General features: G+C 40.7%; 1 protein-coding gene across 1 annotated transcript in view; it reads left to right on the top strand.

The window, feature by feature from the left end:
• Nucleotides 1-23,058, top strand: part of RALY (RALY heterogeneous nuclear ribonucleoprotein) — a 204,216-nt gene that overhangs the window by 61,629 nt on the left and 119,529 nt on the right. Inside the window, 1 exon segment of the mRNA XM_044298986.1 lies at nt 10,705-10,776. The gene's annotated coding sequence lies outside the window, so the exon portion shown is untranslated.

Below are 23,058 nucleotides of genomic sequence, written 5' to 3'. Positions count from 1 at the left end.
GGCATATAGTCTAAATCAGTCTGCTAACTTGCTGAAAAAGGGATTTCTAAGCTGCCCATGGCTATTTTTGGATATGTGCTTGTGCAATTCCCTAATATTTTATACAAAGCAACCAGGAACTGGAATTAACACATTAAAGGGGTTGTCTAGGATGCTAAGAATATTTTTTTCTGTTATTTCTAGAGACATTGTTAATCTTGCCTATGGGTTGTGTCGGGTATTGTAGCTTCTCCCCATGAACTCTTTTAAAGGGCTTGTCCCATGAAAAATAGTCAGTATTTGGTAACCAGAATCTGGATCTGAATACTGGATACACATGCTAAGATAATGAGGTTATCCAAGACTGAATAACCTCCCCCCTACTACAATGTTCAGACCCGCAGCACTAAGCATACTTACCTGGTCCCCGACACCTTTTTTCTCCTTGATCGCTCCACAACAATTTTTGCATCTCCCTTGCCTGCTGAAAACAACACCCGTCAACAGAGGGGGTGCAGCCACTAGCTGATGCAAAGGGACGGAGCCCTGCCCCTTGCGTCAGTTCTTTACTTACAGATAAATTCACAATACAGCATTCAAAGTTCAGAGTCAGTATGGACAGGCAGATCTTCCACAGTTTTGTAATTTCACTGATCTTACAGTTTTTACTACTGCAAAGGTAGTTAACAGGCCAAGATTTTTCTCTGAAGCAATTTTCCTCACTCTGCAGTCTGCACTTTTCTATCCCACATTTAGAAATAGGAGTGCAGCCCTTCTTAATTTCTGTATGCAACCATGGGCTGGCGCCATATTTATGACAGACTAAGTTATGTTCCTTTATCCAGGTTTCTGTACTCACAGTAAACAAATCCACAATCTCCTCAGCAGGATGTGGACCTTAGCAGATCCACAGCCTGCATGTAAAGTAAAAGATGTTCAGTCTCTCAAAGCCTTTCATCTCCTGGACACGTTAGCTACGGAGTCCGAAAGTCTTTTTAGACAAGTTATCTCCACAGAGCTTCTGCTCGCACCACCTCTTAACATTGGACTGCTCCTCAAATCTCTTTTTTTCTCAGAAGCTGTCTTTTACATTTTCTCTTTACACCTTTGCTTTTCTTTGCTGGTTATTTCTGAGATCTGTATTTTCTGCTTCCACACACTTTACTGTCTGTCTAGACACTCATTTATTCATTCAATTCAGCTAAGGCCTGTTAACTTCCTATGCAAGTTACATACAGACAGTGCATAAAAACATTTTTTGCAGTGGAGTACTGTCATAACAGTGGGACACTGCACAGGTTCCTGGGGACATTTCATTTAAACTGTCACCAGCCTTATCTGTTAGAAGCTATAACCTCTTGAGCTATCACCGAAATTTCTGAAAATTCAGTTTAACCTCCTAACAGTCACCTTAAAATTGGAAAAACCCTTCCTAAAAATGTCACTTTTTTATTGCAGATTTTTAATGTGTGTCTGCAGTAAATCTTGTTGGTGCACAACTCAGGGAACATTATTGCATTTTAACCCCTTAGTGACATCATTGATTTAAGGACCAATAATATGTTCTCCCTTTGTGATCTAGCAGTCCTAACTTTTTTATTCTTTCTTCAAATTTTTTTATTTATTTAGTGGGATTACTTGTAGATTTTTTAGGAACCATTTTGGGTTATATAGTGTATTATCATTTCAGGCCAGAGGTATTTTTTTTTTTGTGTTTTCGTTTTGCGCTCCCTGCCTTCCCAGAGCCATAACTTTTTTATTTGTCTGTTCACATAGCCATATGAGGGCTTGTTTTTTGCGGGACAAGTTGTAATTTCCAACTACACCATTTAATATTGCATATGATGTAGTGGGAGGCGGGAAAAAAATTCAAAATGATTTTATTTACGACGTTCGATGTGCGATAAAACTGACCAGTTACTTTTATTCTACATGTCAGTAAGAATCTGGAGGTACCTTATATGTACAGTTTTTCTTGCGTTTTGATAATGCTAAAAAAAAGAAAGTGGGAAAAGTGGGTTTTATTTTTTTTGTCGCCATATCTTGATCCCTTTTACTTTTTTTCTAATTATGTACGGATCTGCATTTTTTGCAGGGCGATCTGAACTTATCATTGATACTATTTTGGGGTGTGTATGACTTTTTGATCACTTTTTATTTCATTTTTTTGTAGAAAATGAAGCAACCAAAAACGGCGAATCGGCCATTTGGATGCTTTGTTTTGCTGTTTGCCGTATGGGGAATATATTTTTATATTTTTATACTATTGGTGTTTTCGCACATCGCGACACTTATTTTGGGAAAAGAGGGGAGATTTTTTATGTTAATTTTTATGTTTTTTTATTTTTATTTATTTTAAACTTCTTTTAAAGGGGAACTATAACAATCAATCATCTGATTGCTATTATCATAGACTTGCATTGGAATCTATGAAGATTTAGCTACTTTCCTTTGGAGCCCTATTACAGGCAGGGCTCCATAGGAAATACTATGCCACAGCCTCCTGTCATTCATAAAGACAGGGGCTGCTGCATACACGCTCCGGCTCCTCCGATCGCCACACGGGGAAGCTGGAGCATAACCAAAAGTGCGCTCAGATGCTGTGGTAAGGATAGAAGGGGTTAAATGTCCGCGATCGGCATTACTGCCGGATGCAGACATTAGCCGCGGGTGTCTGCTAAAAGAAGCAGGCGGCCACCCTCGGATATGTCGCCCGCAGCAGGCAGGAATGGGTACCATCTTTAAACACCCACCCAGCGCCGTACATGTACGGCGCTGGGCATGAAAGTGTTAAACACATTTTATTTTTAGGGGGATAGATTTAAAAAAAAGCTATTTTTACATTGTTTTGTGGAATTTTCTTATGATGTTCACTGTGTGGTAAAAATAACGTAATTTTATTATGTGGGTCATAAAATGTATGATAATACAACATTTCTATACATTTTTTACAGTTTTTTTCTCTCCTCCTGCAGCTGTCAGCTCTCCAGCTTCTCCCTCATTCTCCTCCAGACTTGGCATTCCAAGCTTTCAGAATAAAACTAGAATGATAGCAATACATTCAGTACAGGGGAAGATATCAATGATAGAAAACTGGATGCTGTGAATGCAGCTGAAAGTGAAAGTAAAAGAAGATTTTACCCGCGATTATTCCCGACGTGATTTCTCCTCTGTTGCTTGGGCTAATGCTGTCATTTTGGTCTTGTATGAAAACCTGGAATGTCAGCTTTTAAATAAGACTAGTTATTGTTAGCTGCTACCATTCAGGAAATAGCAGCATCTAAAGCAGCCATCCCCCCTCCATTTTCTGATATTTATCATCCATTATGGTTTTTCAGTTTGTCCGTAAAAATCTATGATTTTGGCATAAGTTGTCATAAATTGTCTAAAAAAAGAAAAATTATGGGTGGCAACCTTGGCTATGTTAGGAAGAAAGCTGCAGCAGAAATAATATGCCCCATGAGAAAGTACATGCCCACTGAGAAAGGATACTCCTGATCTGTCAGCTTGAAATTAATCTAGTGGGGCATTCAAAGCAATGAATGGGGAGATATCTGGATCCTTGTGAGGTGGCAATCCATGTGAGGTATGAAATTGGTGACAAATATTGGTACAGTTTTGGGCCTATAGATCTGTGATACAGTGTGGCCTTTGGGCAGCTTTGTAAAGGAGATTGTGCTTCTGTACTGTGAAGTCTATGTCCACCTGCTGCCCATGGGCTCCTGAATCTCTGAGGGCAGTAATATGTCTCATCATATAGAAGACATTACAGAACCAAAGAGGAACTGGAGCCAAAAAGCAAACTCTTCATATTACAGCCTCTGTTCTGCAACCTCTCACAAGAATGTACACCAGCCACATAAAACCTCACACAGAGGAAAATCCTGCCCTGCTGCGTCCACCACTGTCTGGAATCACTGGGGACAACCAAGAACACATTGTTCTATAGCAGCCTGGACTACTCTATGATGATGAGTCAGCTTGTGTAGAAGCCCACCGCCGGAAGATCTACTGGAAGACTGGACAAAAATCAAATACTGTAAATGCAGCAACAGAATAGTAGCCTGCAGTCCTCACTTAAAGACCTTCTAGTTCCTGGTGTCTATGTCATGTCTTATGGCCATGAAAATAATTGAAAAATATAGACCAAAAGGCCTAAGGAAAAACTGCAACAAGTTGACCTACTGCCCTCACAAATTCAGGAGTCCATGGGCCATACATAGAGATAGACTGCACACTAAAGTAGGACCAAGAATACTTTATATGCTATTTTCATGGCTTCAAATTGTATTTACATTCAGCAATCCCTCTCCCCAAAATCTTAGATATGTTCTGTTTTCTACAAATGCCACTTCCATGGTGAAATCAGTTGTGGTTTGGACAGATCTACAATTTTCTATTTCTTCTTTTCAAATGAAATAACATCAGTAGAAGAATGTTTCATAATTACATCGTGTACTTGAGGGATTTCAAGCTGTAACCAACAATGGCAGAACCATAAAGCTGTACCCAGTGACCCTGAGAAGGAAGCGTAATTATTTTCTGGGGCTGTTGGAGAATCTCTTGAAATGTTATTTACTTGACCGCATTGCTTCGCACACATCTCAAACACCCTTTAGTGTTTTTTCTCTAAGTAGGATCTTTGGGGAAGTTGATTAATGAGCTTAACAAGTGATTTCTCCAGGGATTAATTAGTGTTTGCGTTTGGTGATAGAGCGCTGGACCCAGCTGGTCTTCAGATATTTCCTGTTCATCTATCTTGCACTGCTGTGATGCGTTAGCAGACAAAGGGAAGATCCCTCTTCATATAGCATGATTATCTGAGGCTGCTCACTGTCTGGCAGCACTTATCTATAACCACTAGTCAATATCCATCTCTCTCCATCTTTTTGAGAAGCCGCATCCAGATCTGGATTGTGCTGCAGAGACTGCACTGTTATTGCCGGGATTTCTGCACAAAGATTTCTGGAAAAACACAAGTTCAGTGGGTATAGTGCCAGAATTATTTTTTTTTTTGGCCCATCCGATGATGACAATCAATCTCTACACATACATCATCAAGTTAGAAAAGCGAGGGGCCGCCATGATTGCATTGAATTACAGTTATTGAATTGCTAGACATTAGGCAACAGACAAGCAGCCTTGACACAAGATATATGCTGACGTAGGTTACCATACAAAGGTCGGGAAGAGCACAACGGAAGACTCTACTGTGCTTCCATTAGCAGATATTCTCTTAGCATTTTTTCTGGCCTGTTTTATGTCCGTAGATTATAGCATTGTTAATGTGGGAAAGCTAACAGCATTGATTCTTTCATGTAAACAACTAAGGTCAAAATCAAAAGAAGAGGTTTTGTCTTAGGCTACTTTCACACTGGGTTGTGGCATTCCATTTGTGAGATCCGTTCAGGGCTCTTACAAGCGGTCGAAAATTGATCAGTTTTACTCTAATGCATTCTGAATGGAAAAGGATCTGCTCAGAATGCTTCAGTTTGGCTCCGTTCCATCTCCATTCCGCTTTGGAGGTGGACACCAAAACTCTGCTTGCAGCGTTTTGCTGTCCGCTTGACGAAACTGAGCCAAACGGGTCCTGACACACAATGTAAGTCAATGGGGACGGATCCATTTTCTATGGCACAATAGAAAATGGATCCGTCCTCCATTGACTTTCAATGGTGTTCAAGACGGATCCGTCTTGGCTATGTTAAAGATAATACAAACGGATCCGTTCTGAACGGGTTGTATTATCTGAACGGATGCGTTTGTGCAGATCCATGACGGATCCGCACCAAACGCGAGTGTGAAAGTAGCCTTAAATTGAGGCTGCACTTTTGCTGTAATACATTACACTTCTATACCATCAACAGAAACTCGGCAAAGAAATACGAAAGGTGCACTTCACTATAAAATTACATAATTGCAAGTTTTATAAGATGGTTTTGGAGGAAAAAAAGTTGTTGTTTTTTTGTGGTTATGCCTGATTTTGCATTATATTTAAGTGTATGTGAATGGGTTGCATTACCAGACACAGCCTATGGAAAAGACTGGAGCTGCTTCTAAGAATAAAGTGTAGACCATTTTTTTGTCATCCAGGATTGTCCCTTTATTACCTCATGGCTGGAAATGGGGAGGTGGCAAATTGCCAGGATGCCCATTCCCAGGAGTACCACCTGGAAATATGGGGTACCAAACTTTTGACCTGGTGCCACACGAGCACCACTTTCTTCACCCACATACAGTTGAAACCTATCATAGAGAACCATAGGCCCTGCCATTCTCTATGCCACACGCCACTTTAGGCCTATGGCCTACAAACTACAGAATCTTGCACAGGAGGGCAACATCCTGGCACAAGCAGCTCAATGACCTCATCACGTTGAGCTACCTGTGCTTTGGCCCTGATTTTGCTGGCCAGATGAGTCCTCAGACGATGTACTAGTCATAGAATGGGGAAAGATAAGTAAAACTGATACTTGCCAACTCTTCCAGTTAAAGGAGTCCTTGAACAGCTGCCAAATTTCCTAGGCATGGCATGGAGGGCTGCTTTTACCCATGTACTGTAAATGTGTGTGGTCCTGTGATTCTACATCATTAGATGCAGCCCTGGCACCCAAAGTTTACAAGTGGGGTGAGGGGCGACACACAAAATTAGTGGAGAATCATACAAATTGGAGGAGCATCACACAAAAGAGACGTGACTCCATACAAAATGGAATGTCCATGTCCAGAAAATCTTTGAAGCATCCCACACTTAATGTTCTGAGGGGAAACTGTGTATTTGGCCATGAGCAGGCAGTATTTACTTGGATATGAGGGGTCAGTATTAACTATTATGGGGTGTAAAGGTAGGCATTTTTATTGTGGGGGACACAATGTGGGCTTTATGACAGAAAGTCCACTGTGTGCCCCAACAGGTTTAAAATGATCACCTTTATTATTTTCAAGGGGACACTAAACAAACATTACCTTATAGGGGGCACAAAGATAGGCATTTCTACTGTGTTGTGGGCACAAAAGGGATTATTACAATGGGGGCATTATTACTATGTAGGGGGACACAAGGGTAGCCTAACAGGGGCACTACTACTGTTACCGTCACCTGTCACTGGAGCTACCTGTACAGTATTCACTCAGATGGCCTTCAGAGCGCCTGTGTAGAACTGGTACTTACCATTATTCGGTCACTGTATAGTGGTTAAATTGGTTATCTGTGTATATCAGTTGTTATTCAGTAGCAGTAAGGTGGAATTATTCAGTCACCATTTAGGTGTAACAGTAATGGTCATAGTGTGGCAGTATTAATGGTGGTAATTTTGGTCTTTGTACAGTTTTTTTTCCCTTTAATATATATGGGAGTGCCACCCTACCACAGAGCACCCTCCACTACCAGAGTGCCAAATACAAAGCCTACCACATATAGTATTATAATATGTGACTGTGCTGCTCGTACCATATTTCACCTTGGGGCCCACTTTTATTTTTGCCCACTTTGTCTAAATCTGCTCCTGTATTGCTTGTTTGATACAGTAGTTCTTGGGTAGATGTATGTGTATGTATGATGAAGTGCAATCAATAGTGGTGTAGAAGGACCGACTTATTAAAGGGCTTATAAGAGTAATTATTAGTACTGATTACCTATCCTCAGGATAGGTCATCAGTATCTGATTGGTGGGGGACTGAAACTTTAAGCTCCTAGGCCTTGATGCAAGATCTGTTACAGGACCCTTCAACATTTACACACCTTTAATAGTACAGACCTTCTCACATGGGGCAGAGGGACCTATAGTTATGCCCATGGATGAAGACTAATTTTGCATTAAACGGCATTAGGCACTTATTTGAGTCCAATAAAAATGAATAGGTTCTACCATGATCCACATACTTACATAAAAGTGTACAATTAACCCTACTTTGTCATCTTTTTTTGCTCTTAAGCAGATCAATACACTCTTACGAGCTTTTCCCATTACAACATCTATTAAAGAATTGCTGTTTCTTTGAAGCTGCTTCAAAACAGTTGTTTCACTTAAAGTGTATTCTCCTTTTATTGAAAATGAATAGTTATAATACCTGCCTATGGCTTCTATGCCCTTGAACTACATAGAACAGTACCACTTGAATCTCTATATGATCTTCACAAGAATATCTTTTTCTTATAGCTTAATAGTATTTGAAGAGTAAAAGATCACGTCTGCCATTAACTTGAATAGGTTCGCCAACATTATTGTCCAAAGTGTTGGGTCCTGTGGGATGTGTTTAGTAGCCTGTTATACCTCTGCCCGAAAGGAGGAAAGATTTACTGGATGGATTTAAATTCTAATGTCAGATCAGATGCAACTTGTCAGAAAGCTGCTAGAGGCCCCTCTGTGATGCTGAGAGCTGCTTATGTGTGATATGACAAAGATAGACAGTGTATGAACCACAATTATATGCGAGTATGACTGTATAGTATTTGTATTTGCTTTTATATCCACAGTTATGACATTGATATATTAAAAGAGAATGGGTTGTATCACCAATGAATGTTAAAAATCTCATGTGTGCTTTAGAATGGTTTCACCGCACTAGGTCATGGCTGTCCTGAGATGATTACAGTTGATCAGTATTTACTGACTATACAGTAGGTTACCTTAACTTAACAGGTTATCCTCTTACAAGGGTTGATTATCAGGAACAAATGTTCATTCAAATGCTTATTCCTGATTAATTACACTGGTAAAATGTTGACAATCGGCCAATAAATGAGCAAACGCTTATTTATCGGGCGAGGTATCATTAATGCGGCACCCACAATCATTGTTTCTGGGCAGCAGATCATGCTGTGTAAGTAAGGATCTGTTGCCCAGAAACAAAGAATCTATATGATACAGAGGAGATGATTGCTGCATGTAAATGCAGCTCTTACTTCCGGTCATGATCAGGCAATTATTGGGAAAAATGGTTAATTCCTGATAACTGTATGGTCTGTTAGCCTATGTGATGGGGCCTTTAGGCTCAACACATACAGTGTTCCATTTAGGGTTATGGAACATATTGTACTTTCTATACCTTACTTACCTGATCTCCAGCAATGCAAATATCGCAAAGTCCATTCCTGCCTACTTCTTCCTGATAATAAAATCCTCATCGTCATCATGGTGTTAAGGTTTAAGAGTCATTGAGCATGGATGACGAAGCAAACACCAGGTTCTTCTGTCCTGGTTGGCAAAGTCCTGCACCATAACTGGAGCTGTAGTTAAATCTTTGCTATGAAGCTTTTCTATATACACCACTAATGATGTACTTCTCATTTTCACAGTTCTGAGAAAAGCTATGTGAAATGCATACAGTATTACATTCAATTGAGTAGTTTTTCAATAGAACAAACCAAGGTATCCTCCAAACCGACAGTAGAAGTGTTTGAAGAATGTAACTGTATGTGCAATAAGTTCCCAGGCTGCTAGGAGGCACCAAGCACAGGTTGGTCTTATCTCTCTTCCCCAAGGGAGGTAAGAACCTAAGCAGAACTCCTTTCCTACTCCACCACCAAACAACCCAAATTTCAACTACCCTTTTGTCTAACATGAAAGAAAGATGACAGACCAACAATATTTAGGTCTACACTGGGTGTAGAGACTTGAACCAACACCAAAAAGGTGGAACCATTCATACCTTTCTTATTGCTGCTATATATTCATCAGGCTGCATAAATTGCTGGTGTCTTCAACACCTTATGGACCTGGGGGCTTCCAAATCCACCTTATATGATGGACCTACAGTGATATGATGGTCCTGCAGTGATACTACCCAGCTGAGAAGAAGAGGACGGGTCACGGACGGACTGGGAACGTAAAGTGTCCCTGGGGGAAAAAAAACTAAAATTGGCCCCATGTTGTAGACAGGTCTAAATTAACAGAAGACGGGGGCAACATAACTAGATGGGGTTATCAATACCACAGCGTAAAATACAATCCCAGAAAAACCATGAACCACAGTGCAGCCTCACATATTGCCCCAATGTGTGGCTGTCCCTATGTGGTGGCCATCAATAGCTCCTGTCCTCCAGTTATCTCTGTTAGGAGGTAAGATGCAGCTACAACAGTTGAAGTCAGGTGCACAGTCACTGGTTATGTACATGGGTATATGATTCTTACATAGTTAATTACCATTGAGACCTCATTATGTACCCAGCCAGTGGCAGAGAGGAGGACTTGTTTGGCCCCACTGGGCATCGGACTACCGGGAAATTTCCCTGTAAGGTCTATGCCCAATCCACCCCTGGGACAGGTGACCACTCTTGAATGTGATTCTACCTTTTGAATTCAAGTCACTGGCTTGGCTGTCTCCATAACTTCAATGGAGAGGACCACATGTTACATATTAGCATTAATGGATTACTAATACAAATAAGTGCATTTCATTTCACCCACAAGCTTGTTACCAAGAGATTCATGAAGATCACGGTCTTAAAATAATTTTTATTCCACATAAAAAAACATCTTCTCGATCTACAAAAGTCTGATCTTCTCGTCTGCTTAACCTCAACCACTATCATTGAGAAGAACATAATGGCTATAATTTATAGAATACATTCTCACGGTGAACCAGTCCCCTTCTCACAATAAGAACTATTTGCCTATTCATATAGCTGAATAAAAAAATAATAATGTTCAGACCACAAAGTGGTTCTTTGTCACTGTTATACACCTTTCATCTAAGCAGACATGTTTTTCCTTCTGTTTATAGGTGTGATAAGCAATCTGCTGTGTCTTCAGATCAAATATTTCCCTGCATTTGTGAGCAGACAATCCATACCAGGTAAGACTGAACATATGGTATATTATCTTCAGAAGTAGCCTTCGCCTAGGGCGACATTGATTTCACAGGGGCATAAATGTCACCAAATTAGTACTTTCCAGCAACTTACTTCTGTCCCTAAAGATTGTTCCATTGGGCACTTAGATGACAAGACTCCAACCCAACGTACTGTATTTTAAATAATCCAGGTTTTACAGGACAGATCATGTCTAAATTGCTTGATGATTCATTGTAGGTCATAAATCAGTTGGTTATAGGAGAAATTTACTGAAGGGCATGAACAACGAACACCAGATCAACTGACAGCAGTGTCAGGAAACATTACATTTGGGTTTAGTTACTCATTAATCAAAATTCAGTGTTGCTGGGTAATTGCCAGATGCACAGATAATTCAATCTTTCAAGAAGTTTGTAATCCTGTCTGTAATCCATAAAAAAAAAACAAGCATAACATTAGGCTAGGTCTACACGACAACATTTGTCACGCGACATTTTGTTGCACCAATGTCGCGCAACAATTTTTATAATGGTAGTCTATGGTGTCGCACCGCGACATGCAACATGCTGCGACTGCGACACGCTAAAACCCCATTCAAGATGGAGTCGCAGCATGTTGCAGCATGTCGCAGTGCGACACCATAGACTACCGTTATAAAAATAGTCGCGGAACACATGTTGCAGTGTAGTTATGCCCTTAACATCTAGCGCATAAATTATAATATATAATTAATATACTGTAGATTAATAGCATATATATTGACACACAAAGTATAAACTGGCAGTAGTACCACTGATCTATCAATGTTCACATTTCCCCATGACTACAATTCCTCACCCATACATACACGGAGAAAAAAATGCAGAGTAATAGTCAGAATACTGCCTAAATAATAGCGCTATACAGTACATAATAGTGTCATAATGTGATTCATGATGTCATAATGTAATATAATGTCCAGAAAGTCTACACAGTCTACAACTGTGGTCTATAGCCTGTGTAATACAGCTAGACGTATGACAGGAGTTGGAATCATGTCTTGCTGGATGCGAGAGCAGTATTTTTTTATTTTTATTTTTATTTTATTTTACTCCTGAAATCCATCACTCTAGACTTTTCATGGCTCCAATTTCTAGAATGGAAAGTCATCTAATTGTCAGCCATGTTAGTTTTTTTTAAGTTAATATTTGCTGTCATTAGTGAGTCATTCCCCCACCGCGCACACACACCATCACCACCCTTTCTCGGGTCTTTCTGGCAGCCAATTATAATAAAAAGCAACTAAAAAGGATAAACTTCCTGTTGTCTCACAAAACGGGCGCCAAAGCTGATTATAAAAATGCAAGTAGAAAAAACTGACTATTGCGCGTCCTAAGGAAACAAACCTTAAGTAACACTAATGAGGCATAGTTTTTGCCACTACTCTTGCAAATGAAGGAGACCAAAGATAAAAACTCGTACCTCAGGTAATCAGAGATAACCGTTCATGTGCCCATGTCACGGTGAATGGTCTGTAAACGACAGCATGTATTCTTTGACAAGCTGACACGTTTATGTGACCAGTGAACTTGGACAAACCTCACTGTCGCTTTCTATATACTCTCTGTAACCTTTTCTCTCAGCACAGTGTACAGATGGGGGGAAGGGTTATAAGGAGAGTGAGTGTGGTAATGATGAAAATATTGATCCCTCAACAAAAGGGAGAGGAAAAAAAAAAAAGACTTTAATGAAGCGCATCCATCGAGCCAACCCAGAGGAAGCTGGGAAAAAATAGAGCACAGTCTACCCAAAACAGTACCCCTGCCTAAATGAACCCGCTCATAGGATGGATGAGGAAAGTTAGTCTCATCCATCATAACTGCAAATAAGGGATAGGGGACTGTGTGTTCGTGGAAGGGGCGAGAGGAGTTGGGTGACCGATGATACTGCTGGTGAAGGAGAGGAGAAATGATGAAGAGAACGTATTACTGTTTTAGTTTCCACATTACTAAGGTAGATTTATCACATTCACTTTAGACAATTCTGCAGACCATATATCATTGTAAAAGGTTTTTCCTTTTAAAAAAAAAAACGGCATGATGCCACATAAAAAAAAAATATTGTACCATTAACTAATAGAAAGATCCACATAAATTGAAAGTGAGATTTCGAGTTTCGAATTTCTTATAGGGGGTTTAATGATTCTAAACATTTTCTTAAATTGTCTTTTAATTAGCAATAAAGTGGTTTTATTAAAATTGGATATCACAAAAAATTCTTCTCCTGAGCCGCTATCAGGGGATCTTTTGTTCTTAGGGTAAGCAGTCGAAACCAAAGAGATCCCACATTGAGGATGTACAGTATATTCACAGTAGTCCCACACAAACCTAGAAATGGCATATTATTTAAAGGGAACCTATCGTTTACGCACCCCTCTCTGACAAAGTTTGATTTCAAAAGTGGGTCACATGTCAATATATTTTAGCCTTGTAGAAATATACTACTTAAAATATTACTGTGCATAGGGAGAAAACAGTCAATCAGTAGAGAGTACGAGAGGAGCCTGCCGCTCATAAACAATGCCTGACCCCCGATGCGTTTGCATCATGCTGAAATAAACCATTTTGCAAAAGTTCTAGAAAACGTAAACATATTTACACATAAGTAACACAGCGATCAATGCCTTTCACTGCCACATGCTGCCTGGTTCTTCAAATCATGTCTTTTTTATAAACAGATTTTCTAAAACTTTTTAGTGAGTTCTGTTACAATCTTCATAAAAAAGGAAACCACTAGAGCAATCATGAGAGGCTGACACTTCTTTTTCCTGTAGCTCAGTTTTCATGTTTGCTGTATAGACTGGGAGAGAATGGACAGAGTCATCTCAATTTTTATTATAAAGTAGGAGCGTTAAATTCAGCTCTATAGTAGTGGTGGCGGTCAAGATAGAGTTTGATGGGGCCTGGATATAAAAATATTAAAAGTAATAAAATTGCATATGCCAAAGAATAATGGAGATAGATCCTTTATCCAGGCGTTCATTTTAATTGAAATAATTGGAGTCAGGAATTAAAGGGCATCTGTCAGCAGATTTGTACCTGTGAAACTAGTTGACCTGTTACATGTGCACTTGGCAGCGGAAGGCGTCTGTGTTGAGAAAAAATATATTTTAATGTATGCTAATGAGCCTCTAGGAGCAATGGGGGCGTTGCCATTACACCTAGTGGCTCTGCTTTCTCTGCAACTACCGTGACCTCTCCACTTTGATTGACAGGACCAGGGAGTGAAAACGTGATCATGCCTGCATGGCTCTCTTAAAGTGCAAAGGGTGCGACAGCTGCAGATAAAGCAGAGCCTCTAGGTGTAATGGTAACACACCCATTGCTCCTAGAGGCTCATTAGCATACATTAAAATATCATTTTTCTCCGCAACGTGAGCACATATGGACATATACATAAAAAACTTGGGGGGAAAAAGAGCGCCTGATATGTGGTATTGTCTGGGTAAGTATGTAAATAAAGGTAATGGTTGTGCTTACCGAAGGCTGTTGCGAGGAGTCACACCAGCTATTATCGCCTTGCTGGTATATAGCCCTACCAGCACCAGGGGATTGCTGCCTTGGTCCCTTCTGGTCTCAATTACAGGAGCACCAAAGAAACTTGAAGAGGAGAAAATGTATGTTTCACCCTTGAAACGCGTTAACTGTAAATAAAGGAATATCAATACTATTTTGAAGACCTCTCTCTACATGCTTGCAGTGCCGAAGGATTGGTTCCCCCTTTTTCTTCATTTTCTCCTATTCACATATGGACATAGGATCAACACAGATGCTTTCAGCTGCCAAGCACAGATGCAACAGGTCAGCCACTTTCATGGGCACAAATCTGCTGATGGATGCCCTTTAATTTTAATTTAAAATGAGGAAAATTGGATTCTACCTCATGGTAAAGGTGCCAAAAATAATCCGCTGTGCCTAGCTCATCTGCTTCAGGTTTCCAGCTTGTGGCTTAGCAGAAATGCAAAATGAGACAACATGAGCCAACGTTTTGGCATAAAGTAAGCCAACCAATGGTTGGTAAAAAGATGGACAAAAGAGTCTAGCCATGAACCAAATGTATCATCCAGCCTGAGCCACTGTGATAAATTTGGCACATATTTCACACCATCAACATATTAAACAGGATTAGTAAATCTGTGCTGTCTTATACACATCTACTACAGACATGGGTTGATTGGCCATAGACCTTACAGGGAAAATTCCTGGTGGGCCGATGGTCAAGCGGGCCACCCAACCCCTCCTCAAGGACAGCAAGGGGAAGTTTTGGGGGATGCATTTTGTGCTGCTGGCAGTATTTTGTGATGGGCTGTGGTATTTGGCTTTGCTGGGGTGGTATAATGTGCCGCAATATGGTATTGCTGGCCCTGTCTAATTGTGTCTGGACCCGACTACAAAAAGGGTCACTTTTAGTATTTTTTGCAGGGCCACTTTAAGTTCCCAGTCCGCCCCTGACTACAGATCAAATTATTGAATCTAAAATTATATACATGAGACATTTGAATTTTCTATAAGACGTGGAGCTTTTGTTGCTTGCTTGCCCCTTGCACATCCAACCACCAGTACATGTTGTTATTCAGATGTCAGTACAAGTGAGCCGGAGTGCATTTTACTCTGAGATCTGGTTCTTCTTTGATCAAAAAGAACGTACAAGAGAAAAGTTCATCCAAATGTGAAGCAAAAGAGTGAAGTTCTCAAATTCCTTATGTGTTAACCCAGCATAGAACTTGACCTACTAAATATGAATGTTCTCTGGCTCCTTCAGCGAGCAGGTAAAGATGATTTTTTGCATTTTTTTTTAACATAGCACTGTTTAAAATATATATTAAAACATTGGAATATTTTGCTTAGATTTTTTCTTTCGTTTTTTATTTTTTCTTAAAGAGAAATTAATTAAACTCAAGGTAATTCACATGGAAAAATAATTGAATAAGCTGGCTTATACTTATCTCAAATAGGGTGAAGGTGGTAATTATAACAGAGTAATATTTAAAACATGAAAGCAATACAAATGAAATGTTTATGTATCTGTATATATTAGGTACGACTTTGTTCAATTGCCCAAAACACATCTACGAAGGCTTTGGAGATATATTATAAAAAGTGTCAGCAATGGCAGTCAGGTCTGTTTTATCCATAAGGCCATAACTGACCTCTATATGTGTGCTGTATAGGCTATTTAAAGGGAACCTACCACTATGAAAATGCAGTGTAATCTGAAGGCAGCATGTTATAGAGTGCAAGGAGCTGAGCAGATTGATACATATGGAGTCATTTATTAAAGAGGTTATCCCATGATTAATGTAAAAAATGAAAATCAAACATCACATAGTACATGACAACCTCTTTTTAACAAAGCTAGAACCAGCCCTGTACCTCACATGGATCCAGAGATCTCCCCATTCATTGCTCTGCTAGATTTATATCAAGCTGACAGCTCAAGGGGTGTGTCTTCTCTGCTACAGCTCAGGGGGCGTGTCCTTGATCTCCCTATCATAGCTCAGGAGGGAGCTGAAGGATGAAACTGAGCATGTGCGGCCATCTCAGTGAGCAGGTCAAAGAAATAAAAAAATAAACAGCAGATGGCGCTATACGGATACATTTTATTGAATAACTCGGTGGTTATGCTAAATGTTTAATTACATGCAATTACAAAAGAATCCAGATCCAGGTGCCAGTCTAAAAAAAATTTGAAGATTTTTTTTGTGGGACAACCCCTTTAAGGCTGGTGATTTAGATGCCAGTCTTAATACCCCTGCGTCAGTGGTAGATGTGCCAAAGTTATGTAGAGGCGCCAGACTCTACATAACTTAGGCACTGGCCATGCATATTGCTTATATCTACGCCAGCTCCTTTGCTGGCGTAGATTGAAGTTATTTTCTATGCCAAATAAAATGAAACAGGCCGCCTTCTTGCATGCCCACACCGTACCCACTGGCTCAAAAGTTGCAGATTTTGCCGCAAATAACCTTTGCACCAAAATCTGCTACAGATATATGCCAAAAAGTAGCGTATATCTAATCATAACATACCTCCATCGTTTTGCAGGAACAGATTCAGTATAACCTATATATAATTAATTTGTATTGCTGCTCCTTCTAGGCTTTGAAGTCTAGGAGGTGGTCCTATCAGTGACTGACAGCCTTCCCTCTATGACTGTACATACAATATTTAATAGGAGTGATTTTGGAGATGGGGCCTGTTCACTGTGGCAGCCAAGGCAGGGTCGCAAATGGAAACACTTGTTGTGGTGGTCTTCTTGCAATGTCCATGTCTTCTGGCTAGTGTTATGGGGCTCTGTAACCTCTAAAAGGAGTTATTTTATCACAGGGCCAGAATATTCTCCAGCTTGAGGAATGTGGTGTCACCCAAGAGGAATTTATGATATGGCACAGAAGATGTACTATAGATTTATGGGCCCTGGAGGGGCAATGTGACAAGAGTCCATGGACTGCCCAGGGGTGCACCACCAATGAGGCCAGGTGAAGCCTCAGGCAGCACCAGGTAGAGGCAAGAGGGGGGCAGCAGAAGGGCCATGGTCAATGAGCACTTTCATTGTGGCAAAGAGATTAAGTTAAGAAATTGGCATGGGGGGGGGGCATTTCAGTTTTCGCCTCAGGCAGCAGAAAGGCTAGGTGCATCCCTGGGACTGCATGAAGTTCTTTATCGAGTTCAAACTGTGTATTGATTCTGGAAGGATGTGTAATGACTTATGAGAAGAAATGCTTTACAGAAGTTTTCCTTCAACCAAAACCCTGTGTAGGACCAGCTGCAAGGAACAACAAGTTTGGAAGCAGAGCTTGAGGTGTTGGGAAGAGGAGCACTATAAAATGGGTGGACACCCATATCCAAAAGACAAAGGTGGCCCATCGCTACCACAGATGACCCAATGAATAAGCAAAGTGATTGTTCATCGGGTGAAATTATCTTTGGTGCGGACACCTCAATCAACATTTCTGGGCAGCAGATTGTGGTGTGTAAACGGGGATCTGTTGCTCAGGAATGATGAATCTGTATGAAGACGAGCTATGGCAGTAGCCATCACTCGTCACCATTCAGTGGAGGAGATTGCTGCATGTGCAACGGACCGGGTTCTACCAGGGGTCCTTTAAAGTGGGGGATTCCCTTGCCCCTTTGGAGGTTTCTACAAAATATGTCCCTCTTATTAAGTAAACGTGACGCCAGTTGTGATTAAGCAACGAGGAGATGGAGTCCCCTTTTATAGATGTAATGTTGGTACCCAGGGTAGGATTGCCCAAGTAGTGCAGGGATGGCCTACGGTGTCTCTGTAGATGGTATATACATGTGTCATGGTGTTCCTACCTGGATGTCTGTGGATCCCAGACGTGGTGTAGTCCGAAGCAAGTGCAAAAAGGGTAGTTGAACTTGGATAATGAAAGTGGAATAAATGGAGTCCAGACTTGGAGTAACGTTGAACAGTTGCTTTTACTTGGCATAAATGGTGATCCAGTTTCCAATTGGTATTTTGGTAGGTATTGGCATTAATGGCAGGCACATGCTTCTCTGCAACAATATCAGCTGTGCTATGCTAGCTGGAGTAAATAGGAACTTTCCTCTTCAGCTGGAACTTAGTCTAGCTGTAGTCTGTCTCTTACTTGAATCAGAGGAACTTCTTGTCCTTGCTTTGAAGTACCTCAAGCTTACTGCACAACCTCCAGTGATAAGGCTGGCATAGGACTAACAGAACCTGTCCAGACAGGACCAGGCCTGTTGTCTTCAAATAGCAGGGGTTAAGTCAGACAAGACTCCTCACACAACCTCTCCCCACGAGGGGGTAGGGTAGACTGACCTACTCACTAACTAAACTCCTCCCTCTCTAGAGAGGGCTGGAATGGAACTACATTATTGTGAACAAGACCAAATAATGAGTATTTTGGTTATGGCAACACCGTTATGTCCATTCTAACAGTTGTCTTGATGGTAAATCATTTAACCTTATGATTGCCATTACTTACCACCAAAAACACGTACAATTAATAATGATTTTTAGGTTATGTTTAAGCGTTTTTGATATTTTTGCAATAATATTCGATCATTTCTAATTTCTGAAATAATACATTTCTGGAAGAAAGATGGAAGAAAAGCCATGAGGCCACAGAAAAAACAACTCTTGATTGCCCCTATGATGAAAAAGAGACTGAATTGGGACAGAAAATATGCCAATTGGACCAAAAATGACTGGAGGAAGGTGCTGTTCTCAGACGAGACACACTTTCTAGTGCAGGGCCAGCGATCAAAATTTGTTTGTAACAGGGTGGATGAAAAACTTACTGCAGCCCATATTGTTCTATCTGTCAAACATCCAGTTATGTAGATGTTCTGGGGCTGTTTTCCCTACTCGGTACCTGGCAAACTTATTCCAGTAGAAGGAATGATGAATAGTGAAAAATATAAAGCAATGCTAGATCAATGTTTGGCTCAGGAGCTGGAGAAAGTTTAAGCCAACGGTAATGCAATGTTCCAAAAAGACTCAGCTCCATGCCATATTTGTAAGACTATGGTGAAATATTTCAAGGATAGGAAGATTAGTATTTTGGACTGACCTGGAAATTTACCAGATCTCAATTCTGTTGAGAATTTATGGGCGATCTGCAAGGTCAAATTACAAAAGATGGACTGTACGACGAAAAACAAGATGGTGGAAGCAGTAATTCAGGCATGGTTTTGAGAGGAGGTAATCAAGAATAATTGTAAAAATGTCATTAACTCCATGCCGAGCCGAGTTCAAGCCGTGATTACAGCAAAGGGAGGACATAGTTCATATAAAATAATAGTATTTAAACCTTGCTTATAAGTCTATAAATAGTTTTACTTCGAATAAACAATATTTACGGGAAAAAAATCCTTGTGTTCACATTAAAGGGAACCTGTCATGTGGATATTTGATTATAATCTAACTAATTATATACAATCATTAACTACTAAAAAGTGCCTTAGATGTATTCACTTACTGGTGTGACAGATGGTTACCTCATAATATACACACAAAGATGCTGCATGCTAATGAGCTGATTTGAGTTCAGCGTGATGTCAGTGAGTCCAGCGTGAGGTCATTGAGTCCAGTGTATATTTAATTCAGAGCTATAGCCACTCCCCTGCCCACCTGCTGCTGATTCCTATGGAAACAAACTGTCATTCAGCAGCCGGTGGGCGGAGGGAGTCAGGAGCTCATGAATATTCATGACTCATCATTATCAGCTGGAGCTTTTCAATACAAGATGTTGGCAGATTGACTGGGTCAATTAAAGAAAGTGACCCAGCATTTTGCTAAAAGAATCAGTCACTTATTTATGTTGCCCCTAGTTAGTACGCCATAAAACTGGTGACAGGTTCCCTTTAATTTGCACAATACTGTAAGGAGGTTCCTCTCCAGGGAAACTATCTTGCCAATGCTGCCACCATCTACTGGTGTACCAGGTAATTACATGAACTTAACCAGTTACAGATGTAACAGGGGTAACACACACACTCTTAACTCAAATTTCTTAACTCATCGCGTTATCTTGAAACAAAAGCCATTAAAAAGCAATTGCTTAACGCATTTAGTTGCATTTAGTTTAGATAACATGTCTCATAAAGCATGTGTGTTAACCCTGCTACATCCGTACATGAATGAATATGCACATTACTAGGAAATGACAAGAGGTACAGTAGGTAATATAAATTAGCACATGGGAAAAAGTAGCAAGGTGCCAAAAGGAGTGGTAATGACACTCTGGGACATTACACGTGTAACTACACTGATTAAAAACCTGATAGCAACAATCCCTTTCCGATAAGTGTCTACTCGGTGAGCGCATGTACTGCAAATGAACCTTTGCTGTATACTGTACATCACATGTAAAGATCTATGCTAATTGTCATGCAGGTCTCACAATTACTGGTGGGTCATCACATCAGTGAGGCATTTTCTGGACAGCCATGAGCCTAGCATCCTGCTGGCTGTCAATCAGAAAACATGGGGCCCATATACTGTTCTTGAACAGGGACCATATGTGTTTGTTGTTCACCCCTGTCCTGTGCCGAGGGTTCTCTTATCTAAATTCAGCTGGAGGAAGAATGAAAATATGGCTCAGTGGGACTAACACTTACTCATACTCATTATACTCATTATACCTTGCATGGCACGTGTGCAATAACAGGAGCAACAACCCCCTCCCTAATATCAGAACTGGTTAACCTTTCATGAAGATGATTTGAGGGTATTGAGTAAAGAGGTTGGAGGGACTGTAGGTCAAAGAAAGAGCAGATGAGTGATGTGCCATTACTAAGTGGCATGTGGTCATGTGTATGCACAGTATATAGTTAACAATATTGGGTGGCATCTAACATGCTGTTTACACCACTACTGTGGCGTAAAAAATTTGCTATTTATTTTGCATGCCATTTTGGCAGCATAACTAACTTTTCCTCCTCGCCACTTTTCTAATGTGGTGAGAAAAGGGGGCATGTCGACGACGGGAGGGGGTTAGCAGGATTGGCACATTTATCTTAATTCATGTCAATTTAAATAGGGATAGCATGTTATGAAAAAGTTAAATGTGAGAATGTAATAATTTTTTTGATTTGATTTGCACAAACAGTTTCTATGAATGCCATTAGCAGACACGTTGGCAAAGAAAAGGTTGGGAGGTGCAAGTGCGCTGGTTCATGTCACCATGATCTACTTTGTACGTGTCCTTGGCAGACACAAACCCAGTTCGGTCACAGCAGGGAATATCCCTGTCACAGGACTCTATTAGGCATCCCGCGTGCTTAATTTACATAATGAGACTGATTTGCATAGGCAACTTATGTAGTGAGTGGTTTATTTGTCTGGGACATGGCCAGCGCTCATTCCCAGAGATGTAACGTCTCGCCAGTTGGCAGGATTGCTGATGTTGGTTCCTCGCTGCACAGCGCTACACAGACTGATGGATTAAAATATGCCACTTTTATTTCCAGAAATCTCATAGTGAGATCTATTCTCAGCAACAATCTCTCTAAAACAACAATTTTTAAATGTTAACGATATATGCATTAGACGCCTAGAGACTGTTGCAGTGCTGAAGCAAAGAAACATGAGTTTGTGTCTGTCCGCGCATAGGATTTTATCCAAGTAGAACTTGCAGTCTTATGTTTAGTTTAGGTTCCACTTTGTATGAGTTTGTCCATAAAAATGTAAAGGAATTCTTAAAAGATACACATAGAACTCACATCACTCTACCTCAGATATAGCAGCCCATACCTGAAACATGCACAACCTTTCCATGTCTTTGAGAAGACTATCCTTATATTTAGACTTAGACAATCTTTCCGTTCCATCAAATCCCGTTAATACTCATCTTCTTTGTGAGCACCACCCCTCTAGAAGACCACTTCTTAATACAGTTCAGGGTGATCATCTCCAAGAGCTTTCACTTTGGTTTGTAGACTGGCGCCTACCATACTTTCTTGCTATGTGTGTTAATGGCTTGCAAAGTGTTTAGAAGTGGATCAGAGACTACTACTCCAATCATCTTAAAGGGAGATTTGTTTACTTTCTGTAATCGACTTGGTTACTGACTCCAGTACTACTCACTGGCCACAGCACCTACATCTCCTGCCTTGCACCTATACAACACTCATAACACCAAGGGCACCCAATTCCCATCAGACAGGAGCTCCAATATTAGGGTGTGCCCTGAGGGAAGGGTGCGCCGTCCTATCACTGCCCAAGAAAGGGTCGTTGTGAGGATTGCCACTGTGAATTATTATTGCAGCCACAGTCACTACCACTCCCATCCTCTGCTCCTCATGGGCCACGGCATATATACAAGGGATATTCCGATTGTGGCAATTTATCCACTAGCCACAGGATAGGGGATAACTATTAGATTGTGGGGGTCCTACTGCTGGGACCTTCACCAATCACAAAACGGGTACCTGTACTCCTCTGAGCACCCCTAAATTAACGGGGTGGCAGGTTGGCTATGTGCACTGCCGCTCCTGCTGTTCCATTCATCTCCATTGTCTGTCTCCATACCCCCCCCCCCCCCCCCCCAGAGATAAATGGAGCAGCAGGAGCCACAGTGCACATGCCCAACCTGCCGCTCCACTTATTTTATGGGGACCCTAGGAGTACAGGGTTCCTGTTCTCAAGATCACGGAAGATCTTAGCAGTAGGACTCCTACAGATCTAATAGTTATCCATAGGGTATAACTCACCACAGCTGAACTATGCCTTTAGCTCATCAATTTTGGGATACC

The sequence above is a fragment of the Bufo gargarizans genome, chromosome 6 (genome assembly GCF_014858855.1).
Source record: "Bufo gargarizans isolate SCDJY-AF-19 chromosome 6, ASM1485885v1, whole genome shotgun sequence".
Classification (NCBI taxonomy): Eukaryota; Metazoa; Chordata; class Amphibia; order Anura; family Bufonidae; genus Bufo; species Bufo gargarizans.
The sequence above is the reverse complement of the archived record's forward strand: the minus strand, read 5'-3'. Positions and strand labels throughout refer to the sequence as shown.